This window comes from Ceratotherium simum, chromosome 15, assembly GCF_057802395.1.
Source record: "Ceratotherium simum simum isolate JZ-2026a chromosome 15, ASM5780239v1, whole genome shotgun sequence".
NCBI classification, from domain to species: domain Eukaryota; kingdom Metazoa; phylum Chordata; class Mammalia; order Perissodactyla; family Rhinocerotidae; genus Ceratotherium; species Ceratotherium simum.
The window spans coordinates 3,802,597-3,820,317 of NC_141914.1; the positions used below are offsets into that span (position 1 = coordinate 3,802,597).

At 43.7% G+C, this 17,721-nt stretch overlaps 1 protein-coding gene across 1 annotated transcript in view; it reads left to right on the forward strand.

Moving 5' to 3' along the window:
* Positions 1-418: 418 nt before the first annotated feature.
* Positions 419-17,721, forward strand: part of ST3GAL6 (ST3 beta-galactoside alpha-2,3-sialyltransferase 6) — a 78,430-nt gene continuing 61,127 nt past the window's right edge. The window contains exon 1 of the mRNA XM_087439492.1: positions 419-438. The gene's annotated coding sequence lies outside the window, so the exon portion shown is untranslated. The remainder of the gene's footprint in view (positions 439-17,721) is intronic.

Sequence of the window (17,721 nt, forward strand, 5' to 3'; positions counted from 1 at the left end):
CCTAGTCCTGTCCTCCCTCTGCCAAACTCTGCCAGTCTAACTCCCTAATTTCCCCTGGGGTTTTCCTTTTTTGTCCCAATTATTTTATTGAGTCATATTGGCTTACAACATGGTGTAAATTTCAGGTGTACATCACTATATTCCTATTTTAACAAGATGACTTGCTTTCGATTTAGCCAAGGCGTAGCCTTGGGTTTTAGGGAGGAAAACACTTTATAAATAACTCGCATTTGGAAGGAGGAAGTGAAACAAAAAGAAAAGAAAAACAAGCAAAGCTGCAGAGCCAGCTGTTTCCTACAAACCTGTGAGAACATCGCAGCTGTTCACCGTCCCTTCGCTCCAGTGGGAACTGGCTTCCACCCCAGCCCTGATGGCTGCTTTTCCAGTCTCCTCGGCTGTCCCGGCAGCTGCAGCCCCGCCACTGCTGTTTCCCTAAGGGTAAGCTTCAGAGATGTGTTATGTGAGCTCTGGGACAACTCAGTCAGCTCTTCACTCGGTTAGGAGCAAAGCTCTGCTTTTCCTACAATAGCCGTAATCAACGACACTTGACAAATACGGCCTTGTTTAGTCCTCACGGTCACCTGGTGAGGAGGACTGCATGACCATCATCATTCCACAGACAGGGGGGTGAGACTCAACCACATGTCCAGGTCATCTTTCTGAGTCCAAGGCCTGTTCTGTCAGCCAGAGGACTCCAAAACGCTTTCCCATCAGGAGTGTGCTTGTTAAAAACAGACTTCCAGGCAGCCAGGTCAGAGATCCTGGTTGAGTGAATGAGGAGCGGAGATGGCCATCTGTTGCTCACAGCCGTCTCCGAGGTAGGCGGGACCTCGGTCTTCGAGGTCCTGCTCTGTATCTTCATATACTCTGCTTGGCACAGCTCTGTCACAGTTCCCAGTGCTGATTAGTCCCTCCTTCCTCTGGGTCCTCAGAGCCCTCTGTTCTCGAGGCTGGTAGAGCAGGAACCACACTGTGTTAAAATTTGCTGGTTTTATGTCGTCTCCTGACAGTCAGGCAGCTACATGACGCCCAGGACCCTGTTCTTTCCGCCTCCCACTTCCTGGACGGCTCCTTCCACTGATCTTTGCAGAGCTCGGTTCTTCTTATCATTTGGGCCTCAACTTAAAAGTTCCCTCTTCAGGGAAGCCTTTTCTTTTCTTTACTTTTCTTTTCTTTTTTTTTTTTTTGTGAGGAAGATTAGCCCTGAGCTAACATCCATGCCAATCCTCCTCTTTTTGCTGAGGAAGACCGGCCCTGAGCTAACATCTATTGCCAGTCCTCCTCCTTTTTTCCCCCAAAGCCCCAGTAGATAGTTGTGTGTCATAGTTGCACATCCTCCTAGCTGCTGTATGTGGCACGCGGCCTCAGCATGGCCGGAGAAGCGGTGTGTTAGTGTGCACCTGGGATCCGAACCTGAACCGGAGCCGCCAGTAGCGGAGTGCATGCACTTAACCGCCAAGCCACCGGGCTGGCCCAGGGAAGTCTTTTCTGATGACCTTAAGAAATAATTAAGAAGCCCACCACTTGTTCCCTGTCACATCACGCTATTCCATCATCCAGCACAAGGCACAGAGCTTCAGGCAGTAGGCGCTCAATTAGAACTGGATTCTCCAAAAGCAGATTAAGTACATTCTTAGGGCACCAGAAAAACAGAGGCAACAAACATTTTTTAAAGTAGCTGACATATAACAATATTTTTAAGCTACGGAAGAAGTTATATAAAAAAATTAGGATCGTATGGTCTCTCTTCCACCTACATTATGGCCCAGTATTATTTTTATATAGAATCATATATTGGGAAGGGGCTCCATAAAATGTGGGGGCTTTGAGTCTCTAATGGTTTTAACCTGGGTGCTAGTACCTTTGTTTTCCAAAAAAATTGAAAATAAATTGGGCAGGTAATAATGATAAATTATTACCCAGTCCCATTTTGAAGAGGAAACAATAAAGAAGCACAGGCAAGAGGAGAAAGAAAATTGAACTGATGATTTAAAAAAAAAAAAAATCCTTCCTAAATTTCAGAATTTTACTAATTAGATTAAAATGACTCATCATTCTATCAAAGAAAGAAGTTGTCTGGTAGAATTTACACTTCTCAAAGCATAATTCTGCAGGGGCTTCAGCTTGTTGCGTAGGAGACTGAGACTTTGAGTTTCGTATTACTCAGCATAAATCTGGAAAGGGGCAGGTCTCCATATCTACAACCATCACCTGAGCCCCAGTGACCATCACCACTTGCCTCAACTCCTGCGATAATTCCGACGTGGTGTCTCTGCTTCCGCTCTTGCTCGATGTAATTCTTTCTCCATGTGGCCCTCAGAGTGGTCTTTTAAAGACATGTCAGCTGATGGCACTCCTTGCTTAAAATCCTGTAGTTACTCCCTTTCACACTTAGAATAAAGTCCACACTCCTTCCCCTTGTCTTCAGGCCCCGTGTGCTGTGGGATCTAGCTCCTACCTCCTTTCCGACTTCCTGGCCCACTGCCCTCCCCTCACACAGTATAGCTCAGCCAGTCTCATTGAACATGCTAAGCTCATTCCCACCTGGAGAGTTTGCACAAACTGTTTCTTCTGCCTAGATTGCTCTGCATAGCAATGGTGTTTATGTTTTACAACACACCCAGGGTTTGTTTTAATCAGGTACGGTAAGATGTGGAAATGACTGTCATGAAGAAAGAAGTTTTCATCCTTGCAGATCCCTAGAAACAGGAGGCACGGCGAAGCACAGCGCATCATGCAGGGTCACATGGGGAAGCATCAGGGTCAGTCAGGAGGCAGAAAAAGTGAGAAGAGAACGTGGCAGAGCCTTTACCGTGGCTTCCGTGGGAAGGAACAGGTGAAGCAGGGTCAGTAGGCTTAGGATTGGCTGGTTTGAGTAATTTCAGTGGGCCCCAGAGTGTAGGGGCTGTCCCAAATTGTCTGGTACCTGGCCTTGGGGTGATTAGGGCAGGGGAGTATTGGCCTGGAGTGTGAGAGCTCGTTAGAGGAGGTGGGAGTGGAGTGTGGGCTCTGGATTGGTTGAATTGTGCATGAAAGGCACACTCCCTCTATCTCTAGGAATTAGCTAACCCTGGGAAAGACAGTCCTTCTCCAGGAAGAGTTCTGCTCCCAATTACAGTGTGTGTGTTGGAGGGGAGGGGGAGGGGGGACAGTTTTCCCTATGTCACCAGGCAGTTCACCCACACCCCTCGGTGACATATAATTCAGCTCAATTCTGACACTGCCTACCTGGAGACAGCGTCAGAGCCCACAGGTTAAGGGCTCAGTCCTGCAAGACTGCCCCCCCCCCAACACACACACTTCAGACACCAATCACAAGTCCAGGTTGTCACCTGTGCTTCTGACCAACAGGCTGCAGATTGGAGGTTCCAATGACCCTCTTTCTGGGTTCAATTAATTTGCTAAAGCAAATCTAGAATAGAAGTCAGAGAAACATTTTACTTACTAGATCACCGGTTTATTATAACAGGATATAACTCAGGAACAGCCAGATGGAAGAGATGCATAGGCCAAGGTATGGGGAAAGGCCAAGGAGCTCCCATGCCCTCTGAGCTCACCGCTCTTCAATCTCCACGTGTTCACCAACCTGGAAGCTCTCCAAACCCCATCCTTTCGGGTTTTTATGGAGGCTTCATCACATAGGCATGGTCGATTAGATCATTAGCCATCAGTGGTTGAACTCAATCTCCAGCCCCCACCCCTCCCCGGAGGTGGGGGTTACTGAAAGTTCCAATCCTCTAATCACATGGTTGGTTCTCCTGGCCACCAGCCCCCATCCTTAGGTGTGGTCCTAAAGTCACCTCAATAACACAACAAAAGACCCCTTGGTCACTCTCATTACTTAGGAAATTCCAAGGGTTTTAGGAATTCTGTGCCAGAATTGGGGATGAAGACCAAATATATATTTCTTATTATAAATCACAATATCACAACAGTCAGTGAGGCCCCAAATGCCAGAACATCAAGAATATAAAAAATAAGAAAATATAGTTTATACAGTCTAGTGCTGTAAATGCCACAAAAATGATTGCAACACTGCAGACTTCTGGAAACCATCAACCTCTCACTGAAGAGGGCCTGAGAGAAGCAAGAACACCTCGTCTTTCTCCATTGTTTCAGACTATGTAATTAAAGTTCGACTGGACATTCTTCCCTAGACTTGGAGAAAACAGCTCCAATTTTCTTGCTCTGCCTAGTTTTTAAAGAAAGGATTCTTGTGAATGTGTTGTCCTTTACCGATATTTTCAATAAACTTGGGCAAGGATGTGGCTCAGTATGAAACCACTCCTTTCAGATGCAAATGTAGACGTAGGTCCTGTAAAATCTTTAAGCAAAAGCAATGTGAGAAGAGAAAAGCATGTCACTGCTATCCCTGAGGAACCGTCCTTTTCCGGAACCTAAACGGGGCCAGCAAACCGTTTCAACACACCCTGATTCAAAATGAGGATGAGATGGAGGGGATAGAAGAGGAAATGCAGGGGCCGGCTCCATGGCTTAGTGGTTAAGTGCGCGCGCTCTGATGCTGGCGGCCCGGGTTCGGATCCCGGGCACGCCCCAAGGCACCACTTCTCCGTCCACTGCGAGGCCGAGTCCCACGTACAGCAACTAGAAGGATGTGAACCTATGACATACAACTATCTACTGGGGCTTTGGGGGGAAAAAAAAAAAAAAAAAAAAAAAGAGAAAATGCAGAAGTGAGAAGCGTAAGGAGACTGTAAGGGTATTGAGGGATATATGGTCCAAAAAGGACACTTAGCAGAAATCAGAGGGACAGTGCTCTCTTCCACACAAGGGAAAAAAGTTTGGAAAGAATCTGTCCTGCAGCCTCCATTAACTTGTTGCTGTTGGCACATTTTCCTGACAATCTATTGGTTGAATTTTTGCAATAGCAAATGAATCAGTCTATCAATATGCAGGGATTTTAGTGCAATACTTAGAAATTTTGATATCATAGAATCTCAGAATTGTAGAAATTTTAGGAATTAGAAAATTAATCCTTTACCTATGCAGGAATTAATTCTGAACGGCAATTATATAGTTAATACAGCCGACTCATTCCATTAGTGGACACCTTGTGGTGGTAACTGTAATGGCTGCATAAGTATAGCCCTTTAATGATATGATTTGATCTAAAAAATAAAATTGAGGATAACTAGAGAAAAAATGTACAAAAAATGTGTCTAACAGAATCTCTCACCTGAAAATCAGGTCAGTAATCTTCATTCAAAATTAGTTCTCAGAGCTAATATTTTGATAAGACCATAGTCTATGGTTATTTTCTGATGAGAGCCTGGATTGTCAAGGTTTGATGCTGCCAGTTGTCGATCCAGGATACTTTTTGGGCTGTGAGAAGGAAAAATGTGTCTGGCTTTAACATTGAGTATATTTGATTTTATTCCATTTTAATACAATAAACGACATACTTTACGATGCTCCCAGGGTTGGATCATTTAGCAGCTGATCCACCTCATCAAGGACCCAGATCCTTTTTGTCTTCTTGCTCTGATGTCCTCAGATGTGTCCTCTACCATTTCAAGACGTTGCCACATCTTCAGGCATCACGTCTTCACATAACCATGTCTCAGAGCTGGAAGAGGGAAAGAGAGAGCACTCACGTTCCTCATTTATGTTTTGAATAAATGGTAAGGAGAAATTTTCCAAAGGCCTTCTCTCCTATCTCACTGGCAAGAATTGTGTCACTGCCCATTCCTAGCCTAACCAACGACAAAGGCAATGGTTACCATGGCTGGGTCAAACCCACCCTGATCTACACCCCGGGGGCCAGAAAAGCCCAGCCTCCCTTGACATTTTTGGCCCACTGATTCCTGAAAACACGCGGGTTTCTATGGACAAGGGGAAAGGGGAAGACGGATGTACGACAGACCGCCCCACGAGGAAGGCAGGGTGTTTTCAGTCAGTGGTGCACCAAGAACGGTTTATATCATCCTCCAAAAAATTAAGGAAATCCTTATTATTCACAAGTTCTTTCAAATATTGGGATGAAGGTCGTTTTTGCCATTTTCTCTTGGGCTTGGGTATTTTTCTGGATAGAAGTAAAATAAGTCTAATTTCTCTTTGTTGTGTCAACTGCCCAAGCACAGTGTTTGAACACAGCTCTCATGTGACTCTGAGGCTTCCCCAGTCTCCTCAGCCGTTCCTCACGGTTGCCAGATCCTTCCCTGCCTCTGCTCATGGCACAGCCCTCATTTCTCCTCCACTGACTGTAAGAAACTCAACTTTCAAGACCCAGCTCTGGAAGCCTCCCCAAAGTCCCTGCGGCCGTTATGCATGCCAGGCTTTGTCCATAGTTCCCTCACCTTCGCCTCAATGCCAATGTCCACCGAACGCCATATGCCAGTCAGTGTGCCAAAGGCTTTGTCACGACTCATTTAATCTTCACAAGAACCCTGTGGGGCAGTTAACATTTTATCTCAATCTCATAAGTGACAAAATTGAGGCACAGAGAGATTAAGAAATTTGCTTAGGTCACACAGGGTATGGATGTTGAGGCCAGGATTCAAAACTGGGTGATTAGACTCCAGACCCCCGGCTCAGATGCATTACGCTCCAGGGCCTCAAGTGTCCTTATCTGCATCCCTGGAGTTCTCCCTGCCCAATGCCTGGCACATCATGAACATTTCACCAATGTTTGCTGAGTGAATGAACGATCCGTGGTCATTCTCTTCTCTATAACACCATTTATCAATTTCCTCCTGAAAATGTGAGGCCCAGTAGTGAAAACACTACTCCAAGTATTTTTTGATCAGAACAAAATAAATGGCATATGTGGGAAGCTAAATAATGCCCCCCCCCAAGATGTCCACTTCCTAATCTCCGGAAACTAAACATGTTACTTTATGTGGCAAAAGACACTTTGCAGATGTGATTAAGCTAAGGATTTTGAGATGAAGAGAGTATCCCGGATGATCCAGGTGGGCCCCGTGTAATCACAGGCTGGAGGGTCAGAGTCAGAAAAGGACATGTGTTGAGAGAAACTGGTGTCACAATCAGAGAGGGGCATTTGAAGATGCTCTGCCGCTGGCCTTGAAGACGGAGGAAGGGCCATGAGCCAAGGCATGCAGGCAGCCTCTAGAAGCTGGAAGATGCAGGAAAACCCATCTTCCCCTCGGGCCTCCAGGAGGAGTGCAGCCTTGCCGCCATCTTCATTTCGTACCTCTGGTCTCCAGGACCTTAAGAAAATAGATTCGTGTTGTTTTAAGCCAATAAAGTATACTTTGCCATAACAAAGTACAGCAGCAGGAGGAAAATAACACAGCATGGATACTTTTCTTGACGTGGTTATTATGTTTCTACTCATGCCTCAACCTCTCAGGGTACTCCTCTTGGTGTCGGGCACACTGGGTTTTCAGACTGCAGGCAGATTAATCTAAAAATACGGATTCTCTCCACTTTCGTTTTGGTTTTCTTCTTTAAAGCCTCTTAGTTGACTCCTGTGCCCTCCATTTGCCCAGCCTGTCTGGACCATCACTACTATCCCTGTGCTTTTTGTTCCCTCATGGACGCTGCCTTAGACGCTTGTTTCCTAAGATGCCCCGTCAAAAGAAGCCTGCCTTCCCCTACATTCTCAGGACGGCCTTCTCATCACAAAGTCTGACATCATACTACTGTTTGAATGTAGTCAGAATTTTTTTTAATCTAAATTTCTAGAATGTCTGCCTATGGGAGATGGAAAAGTGCTATTTCAAGTCAAATCATAAAGCACTTCATCTTCAAAGTATTTTGGATCCTGTGCCTTGTTATTCCTCCTGTGAAACAGATCTTATCTGTCTCATACTCCTTTAATAGTGATTTCAACTTGGGAAGTTGGTATATTTAATCCCCTAAACTATGCTTCATAAAGTATGGTCCCTGGACCAGCAGCACCAGCAATTTCTGGGAACCTGGTAGAAATAAAAATTTCCAGGCCACACCCTAGTTCTACAGAATCAGAAGCCCTGGGTGGGGCCCAATAATCTATGTTAGGGTTTATAGCTCTGTTGTGTGATCTGGGTCAGAAGGTTAGACCCTTAAAGACCTTTTTGGAAATGTCTTCACTCCTCACTGGCTCAGAATCCTTGGGTAGAAATTTTCTTTAGGAAAATTCTGAATACATGCATGCTTTATTTTAAGCAAAGATAAGATAATAGTAGTAAAGGAAAATCCTTAAGAAAAAAGTAAACAACGAAGATTATTATCTGCATAAAGCAAATCACAAGTGTCATCTTTCCAGACACTCCCAGGACGCTGTTTCTCTAGTTTCCACTACACTCTATGTCTAACAGTTACAATACCCCGATACACAGTGTTTGTCTCATACGTCTGCCAGTCTGCCAGCATTGCTGAGGCGGGCCCCTGTGTGTCACCACTGTGTTCTCTGGACGCAGCCAGTGCCTGACACACATAGGATCTAGTGAAGTAGCCTGTAGGCCTATTTCCCCACATCGCTTCTCAAGGCAGGAACTCCAAAGTCTAGAATTCCGTATGCCCGTCCCTCGATGCGACTGTGCTGGGCGTACGGTAGGTTCTCGAAAAACATATAAATGAAAGAAATCATGATGTGAATGTCGTATTCCATTCCCACTATTTACATGATCAATTCACGTTCTGATGTACTACAAAGTTTTGCTGGAAATAAGTAGACAGGGGTTGGTGCCAAAGGAGTTTCTGTTGCACTAAGACTGATTGCAAAAATACTTACATTAAAGCATTTAGATTGTACAAGCTACTTCTCTAGAGATGAATAAAAGCCAGTTAGCAAAGAGATAGAAAATTATTTCAGAAATTGACTTGAATTTTGACCAGAATCCATTTTATTATGTCTGAACCAAAACACACAGTTTAAAATAATGACTAATCATATTAAGTACTTACACAACAAAATGTTAAGAAATGCTGACAACTTGTGGTTCCAAGAACAGTACAGCGATGATTTTATATTAAATCTATCACTGAAAGTTTGCTGTGCAGTTTTTTCCCTAAATATTTTTCTCATGAAGTGACATCCGTCTCCATCTTTTATATTCATGGTTGATTTCATAAAAGGATCCCAACCCTGGTTTTCTAACTGGGTACGCAGAGAATCAAACCTACAGCAGTTTTGTTTCTTGTTTTAAAGGCTTTGGGAGATAGAGGAGTAGATTATAATAGAATACTGAAGAGTCTTTCCCCAGAAAAAAGGAGCTTGTTTAAATTTGTTTAACCATTAAGCAAAGTTAAACATCTTTAGTGCTGTTTTTATCTGACCCTTTAATATGCTAATATGTATTATGTTATGGCTTGTGGGGGGGTTAGAACTCCATCTTATTTGCCTAGGAATCCTTGTTCTTGAAACTCAGGTTAGCTTCTCCCAACAGACCATAGTCTGGGAAAGGCTCTTCAATTCCAAAAACAAGTATTTAATCCATCGTGAAACAACATTTATAAAGAGAGGAACTAGGAAGGCCCACAGGACTCTGTCAGACTCTGTTTTTACTAGTTGGTCCACTCCTGGGTGGATCTTTATTTTTAAGTACAGTAAGAAGAGTGTAATTTCTACCAGAGGAAAAACATAGAAATGTAAATGTAATGGAAAATTTGAAGTTTAGTTTGAAAATTAAAAAAATTAAAGACATAAATGGATCACTATTTTATTAAAATCCAGAAACTTGGGACTTAAGTTACGTCTGTTCTCTTCCGCTAAATTTTTTCTGTGTATGTCAGAGTCAACTGAGGGATTTCCTAACAGAAGTATTAGCTCCCTCTCTTTCTGCCAAATGAATCAGCCCGGGCTTTGGACCCACCCAGACCGAGGTTTGAATCTGCTTTTGCGTCTGTTTTTGTTCTCTCCTTACTATCCGCATAATATTTAACTCCCAGGTTTGTTGCTATTAAATGTGGTAACGAATGCAAAGACCCTCCTCAGTGCTCAAGAGATGTTACCTCCTTTCTGCTTCCCCTGACCTCCCACCGCTGTCTGTCTATGGTTTTGATTCCCTTGGGGCTGCCACACTCTGCCTTGTGTTACTGATGACTCTTAATAAGAATCTGTCTTAAACCTCTTTATGTTCCCCCACGTACCCCTGCTGTAAATATTTACCCCTCCTCCCTCTCAAGAAAGTAACCAAGCTTTGGGGTTCTGTTGGCTCAGGGACTTTTCTGTTACAGGGTAAAAAACAAACGTTACCAGATCCCGAGAAGACAACTCAGCTTGTCCTGATTTTGTTTCAAAGCCTAGAGTGATGGGGGCAGAGGAGGTGGCCTCCACTGAGGCTTTTGTTGTTGGGGGGGTGGGTAGGAGGGGCAGGGTATTGTAGAGAGAAAGGGAAGAGAAGGAAGCCTAAGTGGAGTTCGGGAGATCTGCCCAAGGACAGGAAGTAAAAGAGCGTTGTGGTCCCCAGGATATTACCACAGAGAGAGCCGTCTAGGTGAGAGACCATGACTGGGACTCAGGAAATCTGGGGTGGGCGGAATAGACTCCACCTGAGATGGAAGCCCAGCAGAGGGCTCAGCTAGGTGATGCTGGAAGACTCTCTCAGGACACACTAATTATTAGAATACAAGCTTCGGGAGGGCAGGATTTTTGCCTGATTCCCACTGGCAAACTATTCCTAGCACCTAGAACAGTACCAGCAAATAGCAGCACTTGACAAATATGTATTTAACGACTGAACATGGGGTGTGTTCATGACACTGAGGAGGAAAGTTCAAGTAAGATGGGGAAAAAGAAGGAGAAGTCAAGGAAGACTCTGAGGCTTTAAAGTGGGAGAACAGCACTCATGGTAATAAAAATGAGTAAGTTAGGAGAAAAGAAAAGCTGGTTGGCATGGCAGAGCAAGAGCTTGGTTTTGGATTTGGAGACTGTTTTTAGCAAAGCACTTTGTGTACAGTGGGTGCTGATAAACACACGTTGGACTCAATGCTCGGCAAGCAGGGGGAGGTGCAAGGCTGAGCATTAGGGAAGTAGTCAGAGCCAGAAACAGCAGACTCTAGCCCCTCTCCAGAGGTGAAGAGTGAACCCTGAGACCTCAGATGTGGACTAAGTGTGTGTGTGTTGGGGTGGGGGGTACTGAACTGGAAGGACACACGCGTTTTCTGAAGCAATATACAAATGAACTTAGGAATCATCCTGGAGTTAAGCAAAACTTAGGGACAACTTCCAAATATCTAGTATTGGAGTTTTATTGTTTTCCAACCTGTTGGTTGGAATTTTGTCTGAGAGATGCTCAGTGGCAGGACTATTAGCTCTAAAGGGCCCAGGGAGATTCAGTGGTATTCAACTTTTTAGTCAAAAGCCGATCAAAACTTTTATCATTTATACAAAATTTTGTGGATCCAAAGTGTGGGACCTATTTGATTTGGTTGAAACACATTAATTTATCATGTGATAAGCACAGAGACATACTATTAATTCCTACCTACTCCCATATCTCTCTCCAAGCAAAAACAAAATTATATGTGCTTCTTTTTAGTCCCTTAGGCAGGGACTCAGAAGACCCTCAGTTTTATGGAATAATACTAAAACGATGATGAAGATTAAAGTTATCAAGTCTTTACCACTTTTGAGGCCCTGAGGATAGCCGCTTGGATGGACAGCATATCACTGACTATACGTGTAATAATTAACCGTCAGTGCCATTAGTGTGCAGGATTTGGAAACACTGCTGCCAATATGGCACTCTGAGTACAAAAAATAAATTTAAAAGCTTATAAGAAGATACAGTAAAAACAAAGATGGTTGTAAAACAGATTGCCAGTTTAAATCATTGGAAAACAACTGTCAGTTTTAGTCCCTCATTTTTCGTCTACTTCAGTGTTCGTAAGTGGTCCCCGTATCTGTAGCTCTCCATTACAGAGACTGGCTCTGTTGTCTTCACAACGTCCTGTAGTGTAGTAAACTGTTCCTGGTGAGGAGCAGAAATGAAGAAATGAAGTTCTGGGTGTACAGGCTCCTGAGAAGCTACTGAACACGTTTTCTCTGTGATGACCCTGTGCCAATATAGTCACTGCTTCTGCTACTATAATTACCTTAAAAATGGGGTCTGTCCCCCACAGTGAGTTCAGGTGTGAGACAGAGGGCAGAATCAATGAGGAGGAATGATGACCAGGGTCCTGAAGAAAGGCTTCAGCGATCTACATTCTATACATCCCTGGAGAAAACACTCTGGTTTGGGGAAACGGAACGGGCACTATGGGGACTGGAAATGACATGATTCCATTTCAGTGACAGCTTGATTCCCAGGCACGAAAGGCTCACTAAGGCTTCCCGGGATTCCCCTTCAATTAACCTGGTTGTCAGTGTTTTCCCCAAATGTCACACCCTGGCATAACAGTCACTAATCTCCTCACATCTTTCATCTCTTGGACAGAAAGGCACTATGTCAGGGCTGTAGAAAGCGGGCGTGGACTTTAATCTGGGTTCAGATCCCAGGTTTGGCCCTTGTTAGTTCTGGGCCCTTGGACAAATGTAATTTCCCTGAGTCTCCAATTCCTCACCTGGAAAACGGGACTAATGGGACTTAGCTCACAGGGTTGCTATGTAACAAACAGTATAATCTATAAAATCACCCGGCATCTGGCAGGAGGACCGTGAACAGGAGCTCACATTGAGTATATCCAGGGGCCTCACCCTGCCCTTCTTTCCTGCCCTACCCTTCTGGGTGCCCCTGTTTATCTTCGGGTGTCATGGCAGACAGCTGGGAGAGGTTGTAGGTATGCAGAGACGTGTCCTGGTGGACTCTCCAGCACCAGCTGTGTCCCATCCATGTCTCTCGGCTTGACAAGTCACTCTCTTAGCAACATCCTTTGGTGACATGAGAATTCCCTGCAAGTTTGGGAGTGAACGAGTTTCTTTAATTCTGAGGTTGAGAATAATAGAAACCAAAAACACTGTCACTATCAAGGTTTTGATGAAAATGGTGCACCATCACCCCCTACAACATAGCTTTTGTCACTACTTCTGAGAAAAACCACTGACTCTCCAGTCCCCAACAAGTAAAGCTCAATGTGATATGTCTCTAATCGACGGCATGTAAAAATTCCTAAAAGGTAAAATGTTTTGAAAATTCTTTTTTTTCAAAGTCAATAGGTGCTTATTAGGAAAATCAAACATTCAGAAAGGTATAATCTGGAAAGGAGAGTTCCCTCATGAATGCATCCTCCAGAGGTAGCTAATGTTCACCCTTGTGTGTATCCCTTCAGACACTTTCTGTTTGCACCCTAACATAGGCTGCATTATAACTACCATTATTATTTCATTTATTTTTTCATATTTAACAGTAACAGGATCCTACTAGGCAACCTGTTATGTAACTTCCTATTTAAATTTAATAGTATTTTGGACATTATTCCAAGTCACTAGATACTGGACTTGCTCACAATTTTAGTGACCATACAGAGTTCTGCAGTGCCTGTGTCCCCTATAATTCCAGTCCCTCAATAACGGCCATTTGAGTCATTCCAGTGTCTCTCCATCATAAGCAATATCTAAATGGCAATTCTTGGGCCGGCCCCGTGGCTTAGTGGTTAAGTGCGCACGCTCCGCTACTGGCGGCCTGGGTTCGGATCCCAGGCTCACACCGACACACCGTTTCTCCGGCCATGCTGAGGCCACGTCCCACATACAGCATGTGCAGCTATGACACACAACTATCTACTGGGGCTCTGGGGGAAAAAAAGGAGGAGGATTGGCAATAGATGTTAGCTCAGAGTCGGTCTTCCTCAGCAAAAAGAGGAGGGTTGGCATGGATGTTAGCTCAGGGCTGATCTTCCTCACAAAAAAAATAAAATAAATGGCAATTCTTTCACACAACTTTGTACAACTGTGCAAGCATCTCGGCAACAGAAGCTTCTATCAGTGGAAGTTCTGCATCAAAGTATATAAATGTTTAAATTGTAATTGTTTTTGTGAAAATATCCTCCAAAAAGGCCTCACCAATTTGTATTCCCACCAGCAGCACAGGAAAGTATCTATCTCCACACTGAGTTTTAGTAATTATAATTTTGGCCAATAAGTGAAAATTATACATAACTTTAAATTTCAACAGTGAAGTCAAGCCTCTTTCCAAATTCAGCAGAATGTAACCTCCACGGGGCGGGAATTATCATCTGTTTCCTTCACTGCTGTTCACCTGCTCCGAACAGTGCCTGGCACATAGTGGGTATACATATTTGTTTAATTGACTAAGTAATTTGTTTTATTTTTCTTTTCGGAGAGCTACTTGTTCATGTAGTTTGCCTATTTTTCTATTGTTGTTTTTTTCTGAGTGCTCTTGGTATACTAAGAAAAGTAACCATTTGCTATGTGTTGCAAATATTTTTTCTCAGCCTGTCTTTTTATGTCTTGGTGCGTTTTGTCACTTAGAAACCCTATATTTTATAAAACCAATTGCATTAACCTTTTTCTTCAAGCTTCATGCCTAGTTTTTTTCCACTGCAAAATAAAAACAAGAATCACATAGATTTTCTTCTTGTTCTTTCAACGTGGCCTTAAGGGTTTTGTTTTGTTTTGACCTGATATTCCTATTTTGGTCTCTATTGATTGGAAAAAATGCATCATATAGGATGAAAAGTGCACAGGTAGGGGATCACCAAGTTAGAGAGTTCAAATTTGTTCCTAAACACTGATGCATTTTTATTTTGGGTTTTTTACTCTCTTTTGCCAAACACATAAAAATCTCTTTTCTAAACAGAGATTAAACATTTTTAATCAGAGATTAATTTTTAAACAGAGATTTTAAACATCTTTTTAAAAAATTACAAAAGTTACTCATGCACATTATAAAAAGTTCAAGTTATCAGAAAGAGTGAGAGTAAAAAGCAAAATCCTCCCTCACTTTCCCTCTCTGCCCCTACAATTCCACTCTCTAGAAGCCTTCAGGACCTTTTGATGTGTAGCCTTCAGGACCTTTTCCTACGTATTCACAAATACATACACACATATCAGTGGTCCTTTATTTTCTGTTTGATATAAATGAATCGCACAGCATACATTTTCTGAATGTGGAACTTTGAAAGCTGATATACTGTAGCTGTCATCACATCAGCGTATGTATATACATTTATAACAGCTTTGCAATAGCTGCATTCATGAGGAGGATACACCATAATCTAATTAGTCACTCTATTCCTGGGCACTATTTTCCTGTTTTTAAACATCACCAGCAATGCTGCTGTGACCATTCCTATACGTATTTTCATGTTTATAAGTAATTATTTCTACTGGATGGAGTTCTAAGAAATGGAACTGCTGGTTTGAAAGGTACTTCATTCATAGCAGGCCGGAGTTTAGGAAGCGTAGAAGCCTCTGACCACTCACAGCTCATCGTAAGGACTCCACTGCGCACTCCACCTCAGGAATGCTGTGTGTGGAAAATAGGTTTTCTTTTTCTTTTTCTTTTTTTTTTTTTGAGAAAGATCAGCCCTGAGCTAACATCTGCCAATCCTCCTCTTTTTGCTGAGGAACACTGGCCCTGGGCTAACATCTGTGCCTATCTTCCTACACTTTATATGGGACGCCGCCACAGCATGGCTTGCCAAGCAGTGCCTCAGTGCGTGCCCGGGATCCGAACCGGCGAACCCGGGCTGCAGCAGTGGAGCGTGCACACTTAACCGCTTGCACCACCGGGCCGGCCCCCAGGTTTTCTTTTTAAAGCTTAAGTTTCTGAAGGTGAAAATAAAAATTGGAAATTATTCCAGTGTAGGTTCATGTACACTTTGCCCAGCAATTCCACTTTTAGGGACCCATCCTATAAAAACACTCCCATGAAGTGAAATAGCATCAGTTCAGCTCTGTAATCCAGCGAAGATGAGAGATAAAGGTGTTAGCTAAAAGCATTAAGTATAATTAATGGGCTGAGTGCCCTGAGTACAGGTACCTGTAATACTTTGACAGAATTCTCATTCTCAAGACTGGAATAGAAATTAGGAGAACATCTCCACAGAGAGATGGGGAGGATGGGACACCATGGGCTGGGAGAGTGGTCCAGGCTTCTAAGGCTTCTCAGGAGTGAAGAAGAGCTCTGAGCAGTGCTCCAAGAGGCAGCAGCTTTGCAGACTGCCCCACACAGCTCCAGGAGGAGCCCTGCCACCCAGGGTCCCTGCGGGGCGCTGCCCTCCTGGTTGACCAGCGTAAGCAGGTATCTGGCTAAGAGAGCTTCAGTCTCTTCCCTCCCCGTCCTCTTTCCTACATTGCTTAGCTTGAGGCAAAACTGTTTCTAAGGAGAAAAGTGAAGGAACTTTAATTAGGGGTTTGAAATTCAAACCCAAAACAACCTTATAAATTTGACAGCAATCATCAAATTGCCCTCAAAAAAGGAAGTACCACTTTACATTTCCTTAGTTTCCTTGACACTTTTGACGAAACTCATTAATCTTTTTAGTTTTGCTAATCTGATTTCTCACTGTTTTCATTTCCTTAAACAGTGTTATCATAAAAAGACACTAAAGTCTTTGCACATGTTTGTGAACTATTTGTATTTCTTCTGTGAATTGCTTGCTTATGGCCTGTGTCCTATTTTAAAATGGGTTGTCTTTTTCTTACTGATCCATAGGAATTCTTTATATATTCTGGCTATTAACCCTTTTTAACAATACACTGCAATTGTTTTCTGTCAGTTGTCTTAATTCTGGCTTCACCATACAGATGTTTTCCATGTTCCTGTGCACCCTCCCTACTCCCCTCACCTCCCAGCTTGTGGAAGGAGAGTAATGCAGTTCCCGAGACCAGCCTCCTAAGACCTCTGAAGCCTTGAAAGGACTAGTAGAATAAGGAGACCCCATCCTTGATGAAGTTGCAAATAAGCTTTCAGTAGACCTGAATGCCTTTTTCACGCACTCACAATCCTGGGAAAACAATGGTTTCTTACATATGCAAATGTATGGCTGGGACCCTGCTCTGAACTGGAGATGCTGGAGAAGTTAAGGCTCTGCTTGAAAGAAATAGACCGCCTTTTGTAATGGTTTTTTCCACACTGTGGGCAGAATCACAGCTCTAAGTTAGGATTTAGACTGCTTATGCACTGTGGTTTACTCTTTTTGAGATGTACGTGTTCTTTAAACAATTGCTTACAGGAGCTAGAAACCCCAGGCCAGCTACCAGCCAGGGCTGACAGGATCTTCACCTTGAGTGGGAGGAAGGCTGGTATGTGAAAAGGAGCAGCTCGGTCAGGCCCAGTCTTGAGCCAGATACCGTCTAAAACTGAACAACCCCAGCCTTGAGAAATGCTAAGAAAACTTTCTGTTAATTTATGTGAGAATATTGTAAAAAAGGAGCCTCTTGTCACTATATGGGTGTCTCCCGTCCTGGGGTTCACCTCCTCTGATCTGACGTGCCTGGCCTGCGAGAGCATGCCCCTGTGAGTAGGTCTCCCCTGCCTGAGTTGACAGCTGCAAGTCAATCATGCTGAGAAGGCCTGTGCTTGGACAGGACACAAGAATCTGGAAGGCAGCTGCCCTGGGGGTGAGGAAGAAATAGTACTTTACCCTTCTTCTAGATGGTGAGGCCACAAGGGCAATGACCTCAGGGCAGCGTGGGAAAGCCGGCTGGTACCTGTCCCTGGGTATACAGAGGCCACATCTCATGAAACAATGTCATTGTAATTCACAGAGATTGCACGATCCATAATAGAAAACCATCCATAGCAAACAGGGCCAGCCCTATATAAACGATGCCTAGACATTGCAACTTCAGGGGCCTTTAAAGGTTCTGCCTGTTCCAAGAGCTGTGCCCTCCTTCCTGGCCCTCCC